A 9,852-nucleotide genomic window follows, 5' to 3' on the forward strand; every position below is an offset into this window, starting at 1 on the left:
AGTAGTATAAATATATAATTATAGATGTGTTCAAATTTTCTATAATTTTTTTGTATTTCTGTTGTAAAAAAAATCATGATATGTCACACCTACTTTTTGTTTAATATAATAAATATATGATATTATACATGAGCTTGAATGTTTTTTTGGAAATATTTATGTTTTTTTTCATTTTTTATTTTTACATTTTATTATTATTTTTTATTTACTATGATGTTAAAGGTTAACACATTTGACCCAAAAGTTGAACTATTGCTCTTTTCCAAACAGTAAAATAATTTCATTTTTGGTCAGTTCTAAATAATGCATTTCTTTTCATTATCAATAAAAATAATTCTTGTTTGTTACACTTATTAATAAAAATATATTTTTTATTTGATTAATAAAAATATCATAAATGTGTCTAGTTTTTTCTACATTTTTGTAGTTTTATTTATGAATCAATTTTAAAATATATGGGTTTATATTATTAAAAATATTGACATAGATCTAAAATTACATTTTACAATTAGGGATGAAATAAATACACAAATATGGCCATTTTATTAGCCATTAAAACTAGCATTAAATTTGTAATAAAATGACTTTTATACCCTTTCTCAAACAAAGAAATAGAGGGTAATTTTAGTCCAAAAAAACTTTCACTCTGCATCCACACTTTTATATATAGCATGGATATGTTTTGATTAGATTGAAAGTCCTCATTTGTAATTATGTGCATTTTTCTTTTTCTTTTGAATTATAGTTACTTTGCAAGTGAATCATATGAAAATAGTAAGCCAATTACACATGGGTAGCAGGTGGTGGAAAGGTAACAAAGATGGGAATTTCAGGTGAAATCCTATGCCCATCTATTGTTGAATTCACACCCAGGGAGGGGTTCCATGGAAGTGGATTTGGAGGTCGATGCCCCATCCAAATTGGTGTTCTTCACTTGGACAGCTATTTTGAACAAGATTTTAACCCTCAATAACCTCATCCTAGAGGGATGATTTTCGTGAATCAGCACTCTGTGTGAAAATGATTGGGAGTCAATTGACCACCTCCTGCTACATAGTTCATTCTCATACACTGTATGGACACATTTCATCAAATTATTTGGGGAGTCAATGGGTACCGCCTCAGGATGAACGCAATATTTTCTCTTGCTGGCCAGAAGTATGGTTTCAGCAAAAGAGGTGCTTTCTGTGGTGTTCTACTCCTTTAGTAATCTGTTGGTCCTTCTGGGGAGAGAGGAATAACCGCATTTTCAAGGGTAAGCCCTCCTCCCAAGAATCAATGATAGGTAGAGCAGAGAGGCTATTGGTCAGATGGACTTGCCTTAAGGACTTCACCAGCCTCTAATTCCAAAATTCTTCACTTTTTGTATCTGATGTTTATACAATTTACCATTGTTTCCTTTTCAGCTGGAAGGGGTTAGCCTTATTTTTATTAGGGGTCTCCCTTTTCTTTTATCATTATAACTTTTAGACTTTACCTTTCAAAAAAAAAATAGTAAGCCAATGATCCAACCACTAATTCTCCATGGGTTCATTTAGGAAAAGATTTTTAAAGAACTATGATGATTTTAATCAAATATTGTAAAGTTTCTGATACTATTCTAAAATTTTAAACCTAAAATGTATAGTCTATCAATGAAATCTGAAATTTCACCAACATATCTGCAAAATATCAGAGATACTATGGAAAAGGATTCCTGGAAAATTTTGTATCACAACCTAGCAAAATGGGGAGCTTTCAGGGAAATTTTGCTGATATTGCAAACCATGCTTGCAACAACCCAAAACTTCCACTAAACCACCAACACCACCTCTAAAGATGCCTCCTACTTATCTGCAGTCCTGCCCCATCCACTTCTAGTACTTTTGGAACTCCCCTCATCAATCGTGCTTCAAGACAAACATCCTAAGAAGTTTAAGTGGAGACAAAGAGCATTCTCACACTCAAAATCTCAAAAACCCAACATAAACCAAGATTCCTAGAGATATCAACTGTGATTGGAACTGAGAAACAAGAAATTTCACTAACTAAAACGATTTCCTGGGGGTGTCATTTCATGAAAACTAGGGCCTATACTTAAACTCCAAAATCTGGTTCTTTATCAAATTGGCATCACACGAAGAAAACATCATTACATTCTTTAACATGATCCAAATTCTCCTTTGTCTAAGCAGGGCCCACATATTATATCAGCAAAGCATACACAGTGGATTCCACAAAGATGGAAATTGATTTTTTTCTGATAAAGTAATGGGGAACTTTATTAATTAATTGACAATGGAAATAGCATATACAATGAAGCCTCCCAAGGAGAGGCATGAGCTGCAGCCTCAAAAACAAAACAAAACAAAAACTGAAAAATTACAGTTGAGCCCAAAAGAGATGATCCCTGTGCACTCCTTGCTTAGCTAAGTAGTCTGCTATCCCATTAGCTGGCCTCCTTTCCCAATGAATTCTCAGAGACAAATTGGTGGTCAACCAGTTAAATCTTTTCATTGATTCCCTATAAGACCAAAATTACAGAGTCCAGATCCTTAAGCCATCCAATTATCAACCTGCAGTCCCCTTCAATTAAGAGTTTATCAAAATACAGCTCTCTAGAAATCTGTACTCCCTGCAATATTGCTTGGAACTCCACATGGATAGAGTCCCCCACTCCTACCGGGCCCAAATAAAGATCAACTATGTGACCTTCAGCATTCTTGAATACACCCCTATTACTGAAGGCCTCAGATTGCCAAGGCTGCTGCCATCAAAACTGAGCTTGATAAATCCTACATCAGGAGGGGCCCAATCTACCATAGGCCTTACCTTAACCACAGAACTCCTCGCTACAACTTCCCAATTCTGCCACATATCATCAAAGGACCATTGGGAAAAATAAATCCAATGTTTTGGCCCAATGTAAGGCCCTAGTTACAACACAATCGCATATGGCCTCCACACTTTTTTCCTTGTTGCTAAAAATTCTGGCAATTCTCTTCTCCCATATAGTCTACACCATAGCAGCCCTAGCACATCTCCACAAAACCCTACCCCTTCTTTTAGGCTAAGTGAAGGTTGAAGGGTCGAAAGGTTACCGGCTTGAAAAGCTAAGTTCCACCTACATCCAAATAGTACAAATAGATTTTCCCAGAGGCCTGCAGCTATAGGGAAAGAAATTAGCAAGTGGTCACAGATCTCACCATTAACTTTATAGAGAACCACACCAATTTGGGGAAAGACAAAGGGATGGTCTTCTTTTCTGCAGCAAATCCAAAGTGTTTACTTTACCATGGAAGACTTCCCAACAGAAAAAGCTCCAACCTTGGGTGAGATGAGTTCGGACCAAAATTTTTTAGAATGAAAGGGAAGAGGGGAGGGAGTAGAGCACAACAAATCTAAAAAGGAGGCACAAGAGAAGAGGCCCTTAGGATGGGGTGTCCAAACCTGACCATCTAGATGTGAGGGATCCAGGAGAAAAGGGTTAAGGGTTTGCAAAAGAAGAGCAACAAGATCGAATTCATGATCTCTTAAAATTCTTCTCAAGCCGAATTCCCAACTAACACCAATCGCAGAGGGAAAAGAAGAAAATCTTTCAATGGGTAAACAAAGAAAGGGAATACAATGAGGGAAAAAGGTTCTTAAGGGTAGAGTTACCGGTCCAAATGTCTTCCCAAAATAAAACCTTGTCTCTGGTACATGCATCATACCTGATAAGGCTTAGAAACTAGGAAGAATACCATGAGTGGCTTTCCACGGAGAAGCCAACACAGCCCATTGACATACACCAACATCCCAATGTTTGTCTGCTTGCCCATGTATACTTTTAATTACCTCGTGCCACAACCTATCCCCTCCAAAGGCCATCTCCATAACCACTAGCCCAACAGCGCTATATTCTTCTTTCCTATATTCCCCAATCCCAACCCCCCCCCCTGTTCCTTACTCTTGCAGACAATTTCCCACTTAACCAGGTGATCCTTCCTTCCTTCCCCCGGCTCCCATAAAAAAAAAAAAAAAAAAAATCCCTCATGATCCTCTCTAGCTTTAACACCTCCCTTTGTGGCATCTTAAAGACTGAACGATAGAAAGTTGGTAGGTTTGCTAGGGTGGCTTTTATTAAGGTTATTCTCCCACCTAAAGAAACATAGTTCCTCTTCCACATTGCCAATCTCTTAGCACATTTTTCTACAATCAGACCTCAAAACCTACTTTCCCTTGAATCAGGAAATTGATTTCCAGATTTAAAAAGCCTCAAGTTTCTTATTCTTGCAGCAATGTTTGGATTTTGGAATGCCTTGGGTTCTAACAATGGATATGGCACTGAACAGAATGGAATGGTGAAACAGGAATTCATGTGGCCAACCCCATATAGTGAGACAAGGCTTAGATAATGATGATAATGAATGCCTTGGGTTTCATGACAATTTCAAAACCTGAGGTTTGGCAATCGCATTTTGATGTTAACATTTTCAATTTCTGAAATGGTAGAAATTGGAATCATTTATGTTGGCAAAATGACCTTAGTTTGCAAACCTGGAAAAGGAAGTTTACAATCTCAGAATTTTGCATTTTAGAACCCTGGGTTCTTTCACTCAAGAATCCAATTAGCTATTTCTACCAAGAACTTCATAATGTGGACAATGCTGATCACGGTCATTGAAGATCCCTTAGTGTCTTTCTACTAAAATGCCCAAAATGAAGGCAATTTATGCAAATTGCCTGATTTATATCAAAAAATGCCACTTGGAAAGCATTGCCAATGATTCAACAAAACTGTTTCTTTAGTAAAAAGAAAAGAAAATACCTTACTAAAAGGTACAAAGTGTATGAATTAATAAGAAAGAACCTTCTATAGAGGCTACACATAGCATGGCCATATGAATGAACATGGTAAAGAATCACACTCCATAGCTAAAGATTTTTATCCTCCAGAAATACCATTTTCTCATCCAGTCTTTTGCAAAGCAAGAACAGCAACTAAAGCACAAGGGGTTCTTAGAGCCTTAGGCACAAGAAACGAGGTGAGTCATGTGCCTGAACAAAATAATTTACCACTTTTTACTAGAAAATAAAAGAAAAACATAACATACATAATAAGAAAAACCATGTTCAGATAAATAAAGTATTTCAAAAAGCCTATTAGCTGAATTGTTTAGAGTATCATGTTGTTAACAACTTAGCATTAAGCTTGTAGACTTGTAGTCCAAGTCCTACATGGGATAAACCATTTCAACTCTGCATCAATGGTATGACCTACAATCTTGTAATTTATGTAGTCAACATAAATTCAAGGTTAATTCATCAAAACATAGCAACAATCTAGGTGAGGCAAATCTGGGGTCAGGTGAGGTGAACCCTACAAAATGAGCCTAAGTGCACCCAAAGCAAACCTACATGGGGTAAACTATTTTAACACTGCATCATAGGTATAACCTACAATCTTGTAATTTATGTATTCAACATCAAATTCAAGGTTAATTCATCACATAGGAACAAGCTAGGTGAGGCAAATCTGGGGTCAGGAGAGGTGCACCCTACAAAATGAACCTCGCATACGAGTGTAGGTGCACCAAGCACACCAACATGGGATAAACCATTTTAACTCTGCATCATAGGTATGACCTACAATCTTGTAATTTATGTATTCAACATCAAATTCAAGGTTAATTCATCAGATAGCAACAAGCTAGGTGAGGCAAATCAGGGGGTCAGGAGAGGTGCATCCTTCAAAATGAGCCTCACATATGAGCCTAGGTGCACTCAAAGCACACCTTTTACAATAACAAGCCTTTTTTATATGTGCAATAACAGTTAAGAAGATATGAAACATCTCATGCAACATGGGAGCCTTTTTATGGAGTTACATCTCTGCTCTTTTTGAGGTTCAGATAAATAAACCCTTTTGAATTGGCCAAAGATCCAAGGAAGCAAAAAATAAAGATCTTTTAGTGCTGTACCCCATTTTGAATTTGTTGAGGAATCTGGAAAGAAAGAAACAGAAGACTCTTCAAAGACGAGACAAGAAATATGGACATATTGTGTGATGTAGGAAATATGACAGTTGATTGGGTGCTGGTGTTACCAGAATTCTCAGGATTAGATAGAGCTTGTTTTGGTTTGAGCTTTCGGAACACACACAAGTTAGGTTGGAATTTCTGTTTTAGATAGATCTGTTTGAAGTTTTTGTCATTGTAACAATTTCTGATTTAGTACATGCTTTGTTCTTGGGTGCCAGGTCATCACCCTACATTCAGTAGTAACCTTTTTTTATTTTAACAACAGTTCCTTGATTTACTATCAAAAAATTGTTCTTTTCATTTCTTTTTTAATCATCAACAGCAATCAAGAAATTTTATTTATATAATGAAAATGTAGAAAACCCAGCATTCTGAAAATGACTGCAAGGAAAAAGTATGACACTGCCAAGTGACAAAACATTTGCTAAGAACCATTGCATAGACTACTTGAATTAGCCCCCAGGCTAGGTCCCCCACCCCATCCCATACCATATCAAACCTTATAACCTCTTCCTTACCAAAGCATCCACTAGGCTCTTTGCTAACATTAAAGTCCATCTAAACAAACTGTTCAAAGTTGCTAACGGTGCTTCTACTTCTCTCATTGAATACTTAAGATTCAAAGGACCTCCAAGCCTTGGCTTGGCAATAGCCAGCTAGCCACTACTTTACTTTTACTTCGCATCACCAAATACCAATTAATTCCAGTTCACAGAAGAAGTTACTGTTAAAACCTTGTAGGAGAGCAAGTTCAGCGCTTAAAGGATCTCCTAATTTCCTTCACAAACTGGGTCATAGAAGCTAAGTACATGGTAACTGAAAACATTTCCCACCACTAATTGGCCTAGGTTTCTAGGAGAGTGTCCATCTTACTTTTCCTACTCCTAGGAAGACAGTTAAGCATCACCGACTACTTATGTGAGATAAAAGCAGCCACTACCTGCCAGCCCCTCAACAAAGAGTCCATTGGAGCACCATTAAATTCATCCCTCATAAAAACCTAATGTGCCAAACTCACCCTTTTCAGGTCAATGAGAGTGTTCATTTCAAGTTTCATGTGTCAAATATACCTGAGTTTCTTTCATACCAAAAACTCCAAAGCACTGCTGCTCTAGCATACAACTGAAACAAGTTCACTGCTCTTAGAATTTAGGGATACCAGGATATAGGAAAATAAATATATGATTTTCATGGATGGGACTCAAGAAGTTCCAAAAAGAGGGAAAAAGTGCTTCCGCATCTCTGTTATGTAAGAGCAAGAGAGAAATAAGTGGTTAGTACTCTCATTAATATTGCCTATAACTTGTTGAATAATCCTGGCCTGTATTCTTTCTAATAATTCAGGGTAGGGGACAGTTAAGAGTTCTTAAAATTGTTTTTTAATTACAAATCTTTACACACTCCAGCAGATCATTAAATTCCATGAATTTGTACAAAAAGTAGCAGAAAGCCGTTCTTGATAAAGAGTAATGCAGCCAACCCAAATAGTTAGGATGAAACCTTTTTTGACTTATCTTTGAAAGCAGAAACATGATTTTGGAATACACTTGGAGAAGAAATTAATAAGTAAATATAGAAAACATAATTCTCTTATAAAAATTGCCATATCAGCAATGACAGTTTAGATTATATATTATACTACGCTGTTTAGTTAGTTCTAAAGATAATTCCTCACCTCGGCGAACAATTAAGAAACTGAAGTGAATCAGAAACGTGAAGATGGGAAACAAAATAATTACAAGCAATGATGAGGCAGCTTCAGAGGGTTTTGAAACGAAAGAAATCTATAATTGAATGTCGATTTTCACAACCAGCTCGGGAAACAATCAAAATCCATTTCAATTGAAGTCATTCCAGTTCAATTAAACATTCCAATTCAATTCAATCCACCTAAAAAGCATAGTTCTTTCAGAAGCACTATTAGACTCAAGCTCAGAAAAACACTATCAAGGAAGAGGAGTCAGCGATCAAGGATCAGAAACCAGAGACCATAGATCAGATCAGCAACGAACGACTACCCAGAAAAATCGGAAAACACCCCAAATTCTACCAAATATATATGCAGCAGAACCCACAGAAAAAAAAAGAGTAAATTAGTGAGAAAGAAGACAAACCTCAAAAGGAAGCCCGACACCCAGATCGAATTCCACCGGAGCTGACACGAAGCACTGTAACAAAGCAGCAAAAAATTAATATATATAAAAATCTCCTTCGTCGCCCAGCGGAATGAGAAAAGCAGATCGCGAACTCCGGGGAGATCTTCTGATCACATTACCAAATTATAGGACTTCAGGGGAGCGAGATGACAGTAAAGGATTGGGAGTCGAGAAAAAGATAATAATGCAGCAGGGGGAAAAGAAGAGGTTTTAGGTAAAAGACTAATAATTAAAAAAAAAAAAAAAAAAATCGTGTCGGATACGAACACGAACCGGCGGTGAAAGAGAGGATACGGGAACGCCAAGGACAGGATATCGGATATAGCACGAAGTGCGATTCACGTCTTCGAACTTCGATTTTGAAAGGTGTATTTTGTTTGGTGGAGTTTTTCAAACTTGTTTCTTTCTTCCTTTTTCTTTTTTTTTTCACTTGTTTGTTTCTCAGTCTTCTTCAACTCTTCCTCTATCTATCCTACTAGCTAGTTTATTTTTCGGTTTTCCGTGTTCGACTTGCTATTCATTTTCCCGGCCTTTCCCCCTCTTTTCGGGTAAAGAAAATTCACGGTGACGCCATGACCGGCCAAGGCTGGCCGAGTGTGTATATACAGAGTACGAACAGACAAAAATGAATGAGATACGTAGTGGAATGGTGGTGAGAAAAAAGGGAAGAGAAAATGAAAGAAAACGCTGTAAAAAAGGACAGAAGCTAATAAAAGATGTAAATGTTTTTACTGGTGAAAGGGTTAATGGATTATTTAATGGTAATGAATTCTCATCTGTCACTTTCCTTACGCGATTAATTGATTTAGTGGTTTTTTTTCTTCTCTCTCTCTCCCTCTTTTTTGAGAGTTTTGTTTGTTTGGAAGCGATAATGATTATGGATAAATTATCTGATGCACAGAGTTTACAATTTTTCTCTGATTTTCACGGTCCATGATGCATACGGGATTGACTGAAGTATAATTGTGGGCCATTTGATAGGCCGGAGTGAATGATCTAATAAAATAGACTCAGAACATGTTATCAATTCAGTGGCCCTTTGGCTCTGATGAGTGATACAGTCCATATGTTTCTTAAATTCATGCTTCAAGCCTTTATCCGACCTGTTGAGTAAAAGTAAAACTCGAGTCCTACCGTCTTCAGGGTCCTTATTTTTCTTAATATTAAAAAGTTAAAAGAATTAAATAGAAAATATGTTAAAATATTTAGCCCCTGTTTGGTGAGTGCTTAAATTATTAGAAGTGGTTAAAAGATTCCAAAAGCATTTAGGGCAGTTGCTGAAAAAGCCCAATGTGTTTTTACGAAAGAATAAGCCCATTTTGAAAGAAGCCCAAATTTTGGTCCATTTAATAAGCTTTTTTTGAAAAGCACTTATTACTAACCCATCTTGGCCCGCCACCTAATTATTAAAATGCTTATGCTACACTGTTTGAAAGATACGCTTTTCCGCCAACACTCATAAGAAATTATTAATAAATGCTTATCCAAAAAGCACTCACCTCCAGGTTTCGGTCAAATACTTTATGGTTTTTTCTACGAAGACAACAGATATCAACAGCTAAGCGCCATTTCCTTTCTCAGCCATTCATTCATGATTTCATGCTGCAATAAAAGAACAAAATTAATAAGAGGGCCATCCCAGCGGAAGGAGAATGAACCCAAAACGGCATAGGCTATTGACCTTCTACAGTTCT

The 9,852-nt window shown here is 36.8% G+C and overlaps 1 protein-coding gene across 3 annotated transcripts in view; it reads right to left on the minus strand.

The window, feature by feature from the left end:
• LCBK1 (long-chain base (LCB) kinase 1) overlaps positions 1-8,784 on the minus strand; it is a 49,803-nt gene extending 41,019 nt beyond the window's left edge. The window contains exons 1-2 of one of the 3 annotated variants that reach the window (XM_010252599.3): positions 8,432-8,784; positions 8,117-8,170 (exon numbers count right to left, since the gene is read on the minus strand). The gene's annotated coding sequence lies outside the window, so the exon portion shown is untranslated. Of the gene's footprint in view, positions 1-8,116; positions 8,171-8,277 lie in introns of all 3 variants that reach the window. The other 2 variants (XM_088902167.1, XM_010252607.2) reach the window with 2 other exon arrangements.
• Positions 8,785-9,852: the final 1,068 nt, after the last annotated feature.

This window comes from Nelumbo nucifera, chromosome 3, assembly GCF_055504915.1.
Source record: "Nelumbo nucifera cultivar China Antique chromosome 3, China Antique-T2T, whole genome shotgun sequence".
Taxonomy (NCBI): domain Eukaryota; kingdom Viridiplantae; phylum Streptophyta; class Magnoliopsida; order Proteales; family Nelumbonaceae; genus Nelumbo; species Nelumbo nucifera.